Source organism: Limanda limanda, chromosome 12 (assembly GCF_963576545.1).
Source record: "Limanda limanda chromosome 12, fLimLim1.1, whole genome shotgun sequence".
Lineage (NCBI taxonomy): Eukaryota > Metazoa > Chordata > Actinopteri > Pleuronectiformes > Pleuronectidae > Limanda > Limanda limanda.
Genome location: NC_083647.1, coordinates 5,945,754 through 5,959,852, shown reverse-complemented (window position 1 = coordinate 5,959,852; position 14,099 = coordinate 5,945,754).

The following is a 14,099-nucleotide window of genomic DNA, read 5'->3' as shown; positions in this document are numbered from 1 at the left end:
TGCTGAATACAACAAGGCTGGGAGGGATAATGGGAGGCTCGCATCAGCCTCCATTTGGACCCAGGCAGGGGCTTCGTTGTTAGCATAGGTTTGAAGCCAGTAAGCCAAGGCTCTCAGGTTACTTGCCCAATAGTATAGTTGGAAGTGAGGTAAAGCCATCCCACCCACCGATTTGGATCTTTGTAAAAATTCCTTACAGATACGAGGTGGTTGATTATTCCAAATGAAGTCAGAGATGATCTTATTGAGATGTGAAAAAAAAGATTTGTTGATAAAGATTTTCTAGTTTGGAACAGGTATAAGAATTTGGGTAATATGTTCATTTTTATTAGGTTAATTCTGCCAGCTAATGAGATAGGAAGAGAAGACCATTTGTCGAAGGTCATCTTGGTGCGTTCTAAAAGAGGAGTAAAATTAAGTTTAAAGAGATCTGAGATTTTCCGAGTTGCAACTATACCCAAGTATGTGAATATATCAGTAGTCACCTAAAAAGGATAGGAATTAAAAGAAAGTGATTGTGCAGCAGAGTTGACAGGAAAAAGCTCACTTTTTGAAGCATTAATCTTATACCCAGAAAGCTCGGTAAAACGATCCAGTGTAGTCATAATGTGCGATAAAGTATTCTGGGGATCGCTAATATATAACAGTAAATCATCAGAATATAATGATAGCTTATGTTCTTTTCCATTCCTTAATATGCCGCGAATTTCAGGTGAGGAGCGCAGTGATGTTGCGAGAGGTTCGATAGTTATGGCGAATAAGAGGGGGGACAATGGGCATCCTTGTCTCGTGCCACGGAAAATATTGGGAGTTCATATTATTAGTGCGTACTGACGACATTGGGGATTTATATAACAATTTTAACCATAATATGAATTTTTGACCATATTTAAATCTCTCTAAACACTGAAAAAGGTAGCCCCATTCGACCCTATCGAACGCTTTTTCAGCATCCAGAGTAGGGTTGGGTACCATATTGGGTATTGTCCAATACAACCGGTACCTACCCGGACCGAAATGCAACGGAGATTTCGGTGCCTCATTTTGGTGCCTGAGCCAATAGAAGACTGAGGTCTCCGCTCGTCCCGCCTCCTCACACTTCCACTCCTTCCTTCACGGGAAGCGGCGGCTCCCGCCGGGCCCCCGCATGTCGGCCGCGGCTGCCGGTGGACAGACTCTTGCCCCCGCGCCCCGCGTGCGTCAGGGCTCCCGTGCAGGTGGGGGGGTCTCCTCGTGAGACCTCTCCCCGGCGCTGGTTGCCTCTCCCCAGGCACCGTTTAGGCACCGGTATCGTTTTAAAAGTATCGGTTAGGAACCGGTATCGGATAAAAACCAAACGATACCCATCCCTAATCCAGAGAGGTAATGGCTGATTGGGATCCGCGTTCTGCATATTTAAAAGCCGACGAATATTAAAAAAAAGAGGTTTTTTATAAAACCAGTTTGATCTGTAGAGATAATCGAAGGTAGGGTAGCTTCTAGGCGGTGAGCCAAGACCTTGGCTAACAATTTGCAGTCCACGTTCAGGAGTGATATTGGACGATAAGACCCACAGCTAAGGGGATCCTTACCCTTTTTCAATATAACTGAGATAGAAGCCTGAGAGAGTGTGGGTGGAAGTTGGCCCTCGACAAAGGATTCCTCAAAAAGAGAGAGTAAAATTTGCAGCAATTTATCTCCAAAATTTTTAAAGAATTCGACCGTGAAACCATCAGGTCCTGGAGCTTTAGCATTCTGCATACTGTAAAGAGCTGATCTAGTTTCCTCCAAAGACAGAGGTTCTTCCAATTGCTCCATGAATGATTCACTTATTTGAGGCAAATCCATGCTCTGAAAAAACGACTCTAGCCTAGAAGGGTTGTGGATCGCCTCAGATGTGTAAAGGGAGGAATAAAATGCTTTAAACTCATTATTTATCTCCTGCTCGTCATTAGAGATCCGACCGTCATGTTTACGAATATTTGTGATCAGGGTAGAGGCTGTGAACTACCTGATCTGTTGAGCAAGAATCTTGCCTGCCTTATCTGAGTGTTCATACACATTAGAGCGAGATTGAAGCAGTAGTAGCTCTATATAATGGGTGGTCATCAAGTCGAACTCTGTCTGCAGAGCTGAACTCTCCTTTAAAAGTTCAGGGGTGGGAGCAGTTGAATATTTACAGTCCAGCTGATTAATTTGGTCTGTAAGATCTTTAAGGCGCTGTTTTCTATTCCTGCCCTCCCAGGTGGTGTATGAAATAATCTCTCCTCTCAAAAAAGCTTTAATCGATTCCCAAAGAGTGGACTTGTTAACATCTGGTGTTTCATTCATGGATAAGAAAAAATCTATTTGTGTGTTTATATGGTTAACAAATTCTTCATTAGTGAGTGAAGTATTGCTGAAGCGCCATGTTACTTTCTTAGGGAAGGATATTTGCAAAACTACAGGCCCATGATCAGAAACCACGATACTTTCATATCTGCAATCTCTGACTGAGGTCAGCAACTGGCTATCAATTAAAAAATAATCAATGCGCGAGTAGGAATGATGCACAGGGGAGAAAAATGAATAACATCTTAGATCAGGGTACAGGGAACGCCAGGGGTCAATCATATTGTATACTTGAAGGAAGGAAGTAATAATCTTCGCTGTTGGTAGAGATCCGCTTATAGCACGAGACACCAGTAAAGTTTACCTATGTCTCCGAGGAGGGATGGCTCCGTTTGGCGAGAAAATCTTCCACATCTGCGGGTATCTTGAAGGAGTGTGAGACGCCGTCACACGTGATACGCAGGTCGGCTGGGTGGAACATGCCATACTTGATGCCCACCTGTCTGAGCTTCGTCTTGACCGGGTTGAAAGCTGCTCTGCGGCGGCTGAGCTCGGCGCTCATATCCGTGAATATGTGGACCCTCGCCTCTCTGAATTTAAGTTCGCCCTTGTTTCTGGATAATTGCAGGATCTTTTCCTTATCCGAGTAGTAATGCAGCCGCACAATCATGGGTCTGGGGCAGTCGCCGGGTTTGGGTTTCTGAGCCAAAGCTCTGTGAGCGCGGTCGAGCACCGGAGGGCTCGGTATCTCCTCGCCCAACACCTCGGTAAAAAATGAGGCCATGAATGCCGTGGGTTTGCCGTTTTCTGCGCCCTCGGGGATCCCGATGATTCTCAGATTCTGACGGCGGCTTCTGTTCTCCAGGTCATCATTCCGGTCCTTTAGTTTCCCGATCTCCAGCTTGAGCTCCGACATGACGCCCTCCATGCTGGTGATGCTGGAGTCGTGGCGGTTCAGCGCGCCCTCCATCTCCCGGACAGTGGTCGCCGTCTCCGTCTGTGTGGAGCGCAAGGATGCCATTTCAGCTCTGAACTCCGTTTAAGAGAGGCGATGTCAGCCCTTGTGTCCTGTCAGAGAGCCTCGAGGTCTTGTTTGATTTCAGCACGAAAAATCACCATCTCTTGTTTAATTGTATCGCCCAATAGTTGACGAGACGTCACCATCTCCGCTTTAAGCAGCTTGAAAAGAGCGCTCTCCTCGGGTTGCTGCGTCGGAGATGGGGGATCCGGGTGGTGGTAGCGCATGAGCGTTTGCTTGAGTGAGGGGCTAGCTACATTTTGCGACGAAGGCTTGACCGATTTCGTCCGAGTTTTACTCGCCATAGTCCGCACAGGTGGTTCTACAAAATATATGCGCTGCAGAGTTATGTCTCCAAAATGTTAAAATGTGTGTCCTACTCAGAGTAGTAAGTTAAAGTATACGGAGCGTGTCAGACTTGCGGCTACTCCTTTTTTTAAAGCCAGTATCGCACGTCTATATATCTGGGAGTCTTGAGAAAAACAAACAAAAAAACAATGGTCAAAAATTAGCAGAGGCTGAAATATTCTGTTCACACTTGGTATACACATGCCTTTCTGATAAAAACTCATACTTCAAACTCCACTAACAGCACAATTTTTTATATGACTACCAGTTAAAATAATCAAGGTTGTTTGCAATGGAGCCAGTATTCCAGTATTATTTGTGTTTATGTGGAGACTGTCACTAAATCTCAATCCATAAGTCCCCTTCTCACACAGAAGGCAGTGCAGGTTCTGGTCTAGGCCCTGGTCATCTCACGCCTAGACTACTGTAACTCCCTCCTGGCAGGTCTTCCTGCTAGTGCCATCCGACCTTTGCAGCTCATTCAGAATGCAGCAGCTCAACTGTTTTTTAACCAACCTAAATCTCTCACTACTCAGCTCCTCCGCTCCCTTCACTGGCTACCAGTGGCCGCCCGCATCCGCTTCAAAACATTGGTACTTACGTACCATGCTGTGAACGGATCCGGTCCGTTACATCCAGGACATGGTCCTGCTCCTCATGTGTGTTCTTCACTTCTTGTTCTGTGATCGTCTGCCCCAGTCAGGGCTGGACTGGGAGAACAAAACGGCCCGGGCATTTTTTGGCTCAGACCGGCCCACATAATTAGCCGAGCACATCTGCCATTAAATTGACGTAACTTATGTCTTCTAAATGTCTTAAAGTAGCTCATATTAAAAGTACTTAAGTACATTTCAACACCAGATACTTTTGATACTTAAGTATCAAAAGTACAAGAACTAAAATTAAAAATGCAAAGTGCTTTTTATAGTAGGTCTATACAGACACAAAACAACCCAAAATGTTTCTCCTCAAGATTTATCTCAACTGACTGAAAAATTACAACAACAATATGCATATAATGTATAATTTTACCAATTTTGAACCCTAGATGCTGAGGTTCAAATAGTAATGGACCAGTGCATCTGAACTTCTAATTAACTATAAACAAGTGCCTCTTGTGTCTGCCCAAGAACATTAATAAACCACAGTATAACCACTATACTATAGGCACACAAAATAAGACACTATCTCTATTCTAGAGGAAGTAAAAGTCGTAACAAGATTTCTGAAGGTGAACCTGCGGAGGGATAGACCAATCTCTCGCGCTGCACCCCCCCCCCCCCCCGACGGCAAACACGCCACCGGACCTGCACATCTCAGGAGGGAGGGGGCAGCGAGTGAGAGAGAGAGAGAGGGGGGGGGGGGTGCGCCGTGGGTAGAGGCGTGCGACGCCAACCTCCGCTGCTCAAGTAACGAGCCAGTTTTGAGAATGTATTGAAAATTGAAAATGCGCGCTCACATGTCTGCCTCCACTCGCTCATCATTGTCGAGTCCTCCTCGCTCGTCTCCCGGCGCACCTGCTGCTGCTGGTGAACCCGGCACCAAATAGGTCCGTCAGTTTGGCACATTTAGCAGCCTCCACCTCCAGAGACTTCAGCTTTTTTTCCCGATGCTTCTCAGCGCCACCCGGGCGTTTTTTTACTCTTATTATCCATTAAGTTAAGTTTCTGTCTCAGCAGCAGCCCGTCCCGCGACACCCCCCGCCAATGCCATGAGGTCCCGCCCCAACCGCCCCCGGTTTGTGTTGTGATTGACAGCACTGTCAGGGCTCTCTGAGCCTGTCAGCCCATGATTGATTGACAATGACAAACAATAGACCAATAATATGTGTCGATGCTGGCAACACACTGCTAGCCCTCTGTAGCCAATTGGCCGGCCCAATTGGAGGGAATTTAGAGAGGAAGAAGAGAAAAAAAACAAAACAACAACATAGCGGACCAGACCGGCCCACATTGGGTCAACGGCCCACCGGGATTATGCCCGGTATGCCAGATGGCCAGTCCACCCCTGGCCCCAGTCCTCATGTGTTACACCTGTGTTCAATTGCCCCTGCCTTCCTTGTGTATGTAGGTCTCTCTGCTCCCCTTTGTCGGATTGTTTGTCGTAAAAAGGTGATGTCGTGTCCTCCCGTGTTCTCTGTGTCCTCTCCTCCTGGGCCTCTGCACCTCTGCATTCCCCGTGTAAGCCTCCTGTGTTTCCTCCAACTTCACTGGCTCCCTGTACAACACCGCATCGACTACAAAAACCTTCTCCTCAACTATAAAGCTCTCCACAATCTAGCCCCCACTTACCTCTACGACCTCCTTCAGGAATACACTCCCTCCCGCACCCTCCGCTCATCCTCTTCTGGACTGCTAACCATCCCCACGTCATGCCTCAGTACCATGGGTTCCCGAGCCTTCAGCTGCTCAGCAACCAGGCTCTGGAACTCCCTCCCCCCACACATAAGACAATCAGACTCCATCACATCATTCAAGTCTCAACTCAAACTTTGTTTTAGACGCTCTTTATATTAAATACTTTGTTTAAACCTCTGCATCCTGCATCCTCCTTCCACAAACCGTGACAGTCTAAATACCTAGAAGCAGCCAGGGTCTACATTATGAAAGGACTAGCAACGTCTACCATAAAAAAATTACGATATTGGCTGGAGGACTTTTGCTTTGTTCTGTATCTCAGTTCATGCACCACCCCAAACTGTTCACATAAACTCAGTGTGTGCATTCATCTGTTATTGTATGGATGTCCGGCACTTTAAACCAACTTACATTCAAGGAGTAGTAGCAGAAAACAGTTCAACGCCAGATTAAACGTTAAACTATTACTTAAAGGCATCTCAAAAGTTTCTCCTCCCTTTCCAGACCATAGACAGCCCATCACGCACTCTGTTCTGCACAGGATGATGTCAGTGCTTAGAAATGCCATGTTTTCCCCTTTCACAGATTCTCTTCTCGATGCTGTATGTCTATTAGCTCTTTATGGATTTTTAAGAATTGGGGAGTTTACGACATGCTCTCAAACATTTAATCCCGATTTTGATGTAACCCAGGTATCAAATGACTTAAAAATATATTTTGCGCACAGGAAGTGTAACAATTTCCGGGTGCGCAGCTATAAACATCCGGGTCAGGAGAGTCACTTCCTCTTTCCTGTCTGAACAGTGTGAAACAGAGTTCGGCAGCATCGGCATCTACAATCTCCGGTAAAGTGATGATTGATTAGCGGTCAGATTTTTTCCCCCCACCTTGACACTTGACCTTGTATTATCATACGGTGTCGGAATGGAACATTTAACAGTACTTCCGCGCAATCCAACACTATCAGACCATAATTTAATAACCTTCGATTTTTCATTATCTGAATATATGCCCCTAATAAAAAAACTAATTTTCTAGATGTCTACCTGATAGTGCTGTAGCTAAATTTAAGGAAATAATTCCGATTACATTTAAACCCGTATTATCCGTCGACATAAACAACAAATTCTTTAAAAACCCGAGCTTTATTGAGATTGACCACCTCATAGTTAGCTCTGCAGACTCATTACGATTAACACTAGACTCCATAGCGCCTGTGTAAAACATATTCAATCAGCTCCGTGGTATAATTCCAAGACACATGAGATGAAACAAATATCAAGAAAATTAGAAAGGAAGTGGCGCTCCAGCAACAGTGTTGAAAATCTCCTAGACTGGAAGAGTAGTGTTAAAGAATATAAAAAGGCTCTCCACAAAGCAAGAGCTGCCTACTATTCAAAACTAATAGAAGACAATAAAAACAACCCCATGATTCTCTTCAGCACTGTAGCCAGGCTGACAGAGTCACACCTCCACCGAACCCAGTATTCCACGATCCCTAAATAGCAATATCTTTATGACCTTTTTTAATGATAAAATCAACCATCTCCTGCCCTCAATTGGCACTAATACCCTCCCAACAACAGAGATCTCAGAAACGGCTGAGAATCCTTCCCATTACTTAGACAGCTTCTCTCCCATTCCTACAAAATTACTTAAAGAAATTGTGCCCCTAATAGTTCGTTACTTAACACAATCAATCTGTCATTATCAGGTTATGTACCACAGTCTTTTAAAATAGCTGTTATCGAACCCCTACTCAAAAAACCCACCCTAGACCCAGAGGTTTTAGCAAATTACAGGCCAATATCTAATCTCCCCTTCCTGTCTAAAATCTTAGAAAAAGTTGTAGCCAATCAGCTTTGTGAGTTTCTCCAGGAAAATAACATATTTGAAGACTTTCAGTCTGGGTTTAGAACCAATCGCAGCACAGAGACAGCCCTGGCAAAAGTCAATAATGACCTTCTAATAGCTTCAGATCAGGGACTTGTGTCTGTCCTTGTTTTGTTAGATCTCAGTGCAGCATTCGACACAATTGACCATCAAATTTTATTACAGAGACTAAAACAGTTAATTAACATTAAAGGGACTCTCACCTTTGTTGCATTTGAGAATTACAGCACATTCAAATCATCCCGCCTTCCTCCAATGCCCCACCCCCTCGTTCCCATCCGCGGTGTTTTATTTAAGAAACTGTATTTACACAAGCAGACTTACAACCATCCCGGTGTTTTTATTTTTTTGAATAAACTTTATTTACAAGCAGACTTACAACCTACTGCCTCCGCGCACGCACGTGAGTTTTTGTTTACCAAAGCAATGGATTCGGATTCAGAAGCACCGGTAAGTTATTTACATTCACATGAGGACGCGCCTTGATGACGCGGGCCCGAATGCGCCACAAGAAGCAGACGGAAAACCTGCATGTCCATGCAGCAAACAGACAGGTCTGTCGGCCAATAAGGTCCTTCGGTCCGAAGAATTTTATTGGTTAAAGTTTTCACTAAATATGAGTGAAATAATTGTTTGTTTTTACTCCTGGTGGGTCTGTCTTGCATTTTAGAGTGTCATTACCTTATTAATACCAATTTAACCTTATCCAAAAAAAGTGTTAAAATGCAACAAAGGTGAGAGTCCCTTTAAAGGAACGGCCCTAAACTGGTTTAAATCTTATTTTGCTGATCGCTCCCAATTCGTACAAATCAATGATGAGTCATCTGTGCGCACCAAAGTTAACCATGGTGTTCCACAGGGGTCTGTGCTCGGCCCAATTTTACACTCGGTAAATTTTCACTGTTATGCGGATGACACTCAGTTATACTTGTCAATAAAACCTGATCAAAGTAATCAATTAACTAAACTTCGAGCATGTCTCAAGGACATAAAAACCTGGATGACCCGCAATTTTCTCTTATTAAACTCAGATAAAACAGAGGTTATAATACTCGGCCCTAAACACCTTAGAGAAACATTATCTAATGATATAGCTGCGCTAGATGACATTGCCCTTGCTTCCAATGGAACAGTCAGGAATTTGGGAGTGATCTTCGATCCTGATTTGTCCTTTTAATAGTCACTTAAAAGCAGTGGTGGAATGTAACGAAGTATTTTTACTTCGTTACTGTACTTAAGTAAATTTTTACGTATCTGTACTTTACTTAAATAAAAATAATAGTGCATACTTTTTACTTTTACTCCGTTACATTTTGCAGCTATTATCTACACTTTTACACCGCTACATTTCTACAATATGTGTCGTTACTCGTTACATTTTATGAACACAGTTTCGCCAAAATGTTGCTGTGACTGAGCGGCTCCGCCAGCGCTCCACACACGCACACGCAGCCACACACGGCAACAAACATTTCCACTCTTCCTGTTAAAGTTCGTAGTTGATCACTATCTAACCATCAGCTACTCTGTTTAGCGCTGGGCCGACAGAGGGTGCCCACTCGTCAGCTCCGCATCTGGGGCACACGCACACACACACAGTGGCCGGTAAGCAGCCGTCCGGACCACTCCGTGAAGAAGGAGGAGGAGACGTTTAGTTTTAACGCCGCCACTTTATTTATTGACTGTCCACCGGAGCAACACTGTCATCACCTCTAGGTGGTCGTTCACTTCTCGTATTCACACACTTCTTGCGCAAGTTACCTAGGTGCACTACGTCACTCTCTGGGCCCGTTCCTTAAAGGGGCAGGCCATACCTGCAACAGCGCGTTTGGCAGCAGCACTACAACCTTGCCTGTTTTGCTGAAAAACATTCAACTGCTTATAATTATTACTAGTAGTGACATCTGTAGAGGCATGAGTTATACCAGTAGCTATATCTGCAGTCTTTATCAAAATGGCACAGCCTAGACATTGAGAGACAACCCATTGCGTGAGTACTTTTAATACTTAAAGGTCCCCTCGTATGCCCATTTTACCACAGTTGATATGGTTCCTTGGGGTCTTAATGAAATGTCTGTAACATTTTTTGGTCAAAATACCACAAGGATCATTTAAAACAACAGCCTTTTTACCCTGTCTAAAACAGCCCTCTTAAGATTGACCTCTTTTTAGTCCTCACCGCCCCGCCCCCCCTGTCAATCACACACACACACATCCACTTTCACGTCTTAAATCTCTCCTTAGCATATGTAAGGTTGTTAAAATAATTTTAAGTCACTGTCCTGCACATATTTCTGTATTTTTTGTTGTGTTTCTTCATTGAAGCTACAATTTTAAAACTACTACACCCTCTGAGGATGTACATTTATTTAAATACATGCATTAGATATGTGTGTATACAGTATATAATTGAATCTGAGCGCTCGCGCACACACACACACGCACACACAGACACACGCACACACACAGATAGACACAGACACACACAGGCAAAGGGATGTGGGGGCTAGCCTTGGAAGCTAACACTGCTGCAAGTTCTGCGGCGAAATGCACTTAAAACCCCGGGTATGAATCTATTTTAAAGCGAGCGACGGAGGCGGCAGCGAGCTGCTGGTGACCGGGACCGGTTCGTGCAGCTCGGGCTGCTTGGAGCAAATCTGTAAGAGCCACAAAAGTTATAATGTGCAGCTCTCTGCCCCCCTCCTCCTCCTCCGCTTCGCCACCCTGGCGCTGAGCGAGCCCACCGGCACCGGTACAATGCAACCGGAGACCGGGGGGGGGTCCTTGAACACGTTCCGGTGCTAGTTTCTAACAAAGACAGACACACACAGAAGCTACGAGTTGGGTTAGCCTCCGAGTGCATTGTTTTCTATGAAAACGTGCTGCATGCCCGGGACGCCACAAACATACACACACACAAGCTAGACTCCGAGAGCTAACAGCGGCACCTCCGAGGATCCCTCACCGGGACGTCCCGGAGCCCTCACCGGGACGTCCCCGGAGCTAACAGCGGCACCTCCAAGGAGCCCTCACCGGGACGTCCCCGGAGCTAACAGCGGCACCTCCAAGGATCCCTCACCGGGACGTCCCGGAGCCCTCACCGGGACGTCCCCGGAGCTAACAGCGGCACCTCCAAGGAGCCCTCACCGGGACGTCCCCGGAGCTAACAGCGGCACCTCCGAGGATCCCTCACCGGGACGTCCCCGGAGCTAACAGCGGCACCTCCAAGGAGCCCTCACCGGGACGTCCCGGACCCGACAGCGGCGGTGCACGGAGGTGCTGGTGCCGCAGCTAACGCCAGGCTAGCGTTAGCGTCGCTAGCAGCAAGCTGTTTTGTATTCATACATGCTGCTTCCACCGGGGCAAAACACACACACAGAAGCCAGCGTTAGCTGCTGCTGCTAACAACAACAAAGTCACATGCAGTTGAGGCAGCATAACCACAGCATCAACACAGTGAAGCAGCTCCGAGCTCCTACCTGGAAAAAACACCAACAGCTCACTCTCCCGGCTCCGGGCTCTCGCCTCCCGGGCTCCAGGCTACGGGCTATGGGCTACGCGGTGGCTCTCGGTGGTCGAATTCGTTTCATGCTGCTAGATAGCTTATCCAAGTGTTTACTAGGCTCGCAAGAATGCAATCGCGGCGCAAACCGATGGACGGTCAATAAAGTGGGTGGTTCTTAAATCTATTGTGGTTCCATCGATTGGTGGGTCGAGTGTTGGTGGGGGTCTCTGCGCTGACGTAAAACTGCCAATGACGTAAAGATTGCCCATAACCCCATTGGACGCTCGCTAGCGCATACTTCCTGACATAGAGAAACCACACCATATAGCGGGAGTTGTGTTTTTCCACAGTTTTTGGGACGGTAGACATGCCAGATACCCAAATTAACGTGTAGAAGCACTACAAAAGTGGAATTTTCATACGATGGGACCTTTAAGTAAAAGTAAAAAGTACTTGCTTTTAAATTTACTTTAAGTAGGATTGTTGATGTAGTACTTTTACTTAAGTATATATTTTCCTGTCTACTTGTACTTTTACATAAGTACTAAACTTCAGTACTTCCTCCACCACTGCTTAAAAGTAATTTCTAGGACCGCGTTTTTCCACTTGCGTAATATCTCAAAATTCAGACATGTCCTTTTGCAAAAAGGTGCAGAAAAACTAGTCCACGCCTTTGTTACATCGAGACTTGACTACTGTAATTCACTATTATCAGGCTCCAGCAGTAAGTCGTTAAAGACTCTGCAGCTGGTCCAAAATGCCGCAGCACGTGTCCTGACGAGAACTAAGAAAAGAGAGCACATTTCTCCAGTATTAGCATCGCTACACTGGCTTCCTGTTAAATCAAGAATAGAATTTAAAATTCTCCTCCTCACCTTCAAGGCCCTTAATAATATGGCACCTTTTTACCTTAAAGAGATGTTAGTACCATATCAACCTACTAGAGCACTCCGATCCCAGAACTCAGGTTTACTTGTTGTCCCTAAAGTCTCTAAAAGTAGAGTAGGAGCCAGAGCTTTTAGCCATCAAGCCCCACTCCTGTGGAATCATCTCTCACTTTCAGTTCGGGAAGCAGACACGCTCTGTTCGTTTAAGAATAGACTCAAAGCCTTCCTTTTTGATAAAGCTTATAGTTAGAGCTAATTAGTGCGGGAGAAAGTAACTCGCCCTATGTTCCAAAATTGATTAAAAGGCAAAAACCCCTGATGATGCTAAGACGCACAGGGAATTTATGACACAAGACACACGGAGCTTCTCTTTCCTGCTTTTCCTTCCTCTTCTCCATCCCTATCACAACAAAGTAATTCTTATCTCATCAGTACATGTTACTAACTTGACCCCTTTCCCGGAGTTTCTGTGCCTTATCCCCCGCAGATGCAGGGCCACAGCTGTGGCCGCACCATGGATTATGATTGTGGATCGCGCGTCAGAGGTCGCAATGGTGGCTCCAGTTTGGTGGATTCTGTATCGTGCCAGCTGATCGTCGTTGTAATGGAGGATCCTTTGTCGCGTTGGCATCGGATGGTGGTGGACCACGACCGAGGGGGCAGCTGATAATGGATTCTAACTGGCGGCATTGGACAATAGTGGATCCCATCCTGATGCTGGATCGTGATCTTGCTGGCTGCTGACCAGAGACTATGATTGCAGCAGGACTGTGTGACATGTAGTATTGAAAAATGTTTACCCTCATCAATGCTGCTAAAAACTTTAATCCTGATGATGTTTTCTTACACTTGAGATCTATCGCACTTCTGTCCGTCCTGGGAGAGGGATCCCTCACATGTGGCTCTCTCTGAGGTTTCTAAATATTTTTACCTGTTAAAAAGGTTTTTAGTAGTTTTTCCTTACTCGTGTTGAGGGTTAAGGACAGAGGATGTCACACCATGTTAAAGCCCTATGAGACGAATTGTGATTTGTGAATGTGGTCTATACAAATAAAACTTGATTGATTGACATTTAGATCCTTCACTCACCACTACATTAACTTTTGGTCCGGCGGATCTTAATTTTTGGTATCAAGCAACCTAAATTTTGTCGCGGTTGCTTTACCGATATATAATTTCTGTTAGCATTTTGTTATTAAGTCTTAGACCTTAACTTTATTTGTTTGCTAACCTTTAGTTATGTTGTACATTTTAAATCTCATATCATACCTGCACATATCTTTCATTTACAAATATTTTCTGCTTGCCTCAATATTTCTGAATCTATATTATTTTTGAATCTGTGAATACCCTAAATGAAATTCTGGATTTATAAGTCCCCTCATTAAACAAAGGACCTATGTTGTATATGATACACTTGTATTTTATCAAGCAGAGGAGGGAAGTATATACTTTGTAACGCGTTACTCCCAACACTGCTCATCCTTATCTCACTTTGTCTTCCTTTCTTTTGGGGGTATTCCTGTTCAATGCTCTGCTCCACCCCCTTCTAATCCTGATGACATCTCACAGGGGTCTAAAATGCCAAAGACTGTAAACATTCACATTAATTCTGTGCGTTCGTCAAAATAAACATTGTTAAATTGGGAATCAAGTCTCTCCTGATTTAATTTATGTATGTCAGGGCTGAGAAAGTATTCTTTGGCACAAGTACGCCAGCCTTGTTAACCAGTCAGGGTCAGTGAGGTGGTCAGCAAGCTGCGATCCATGCTCGATCAGAA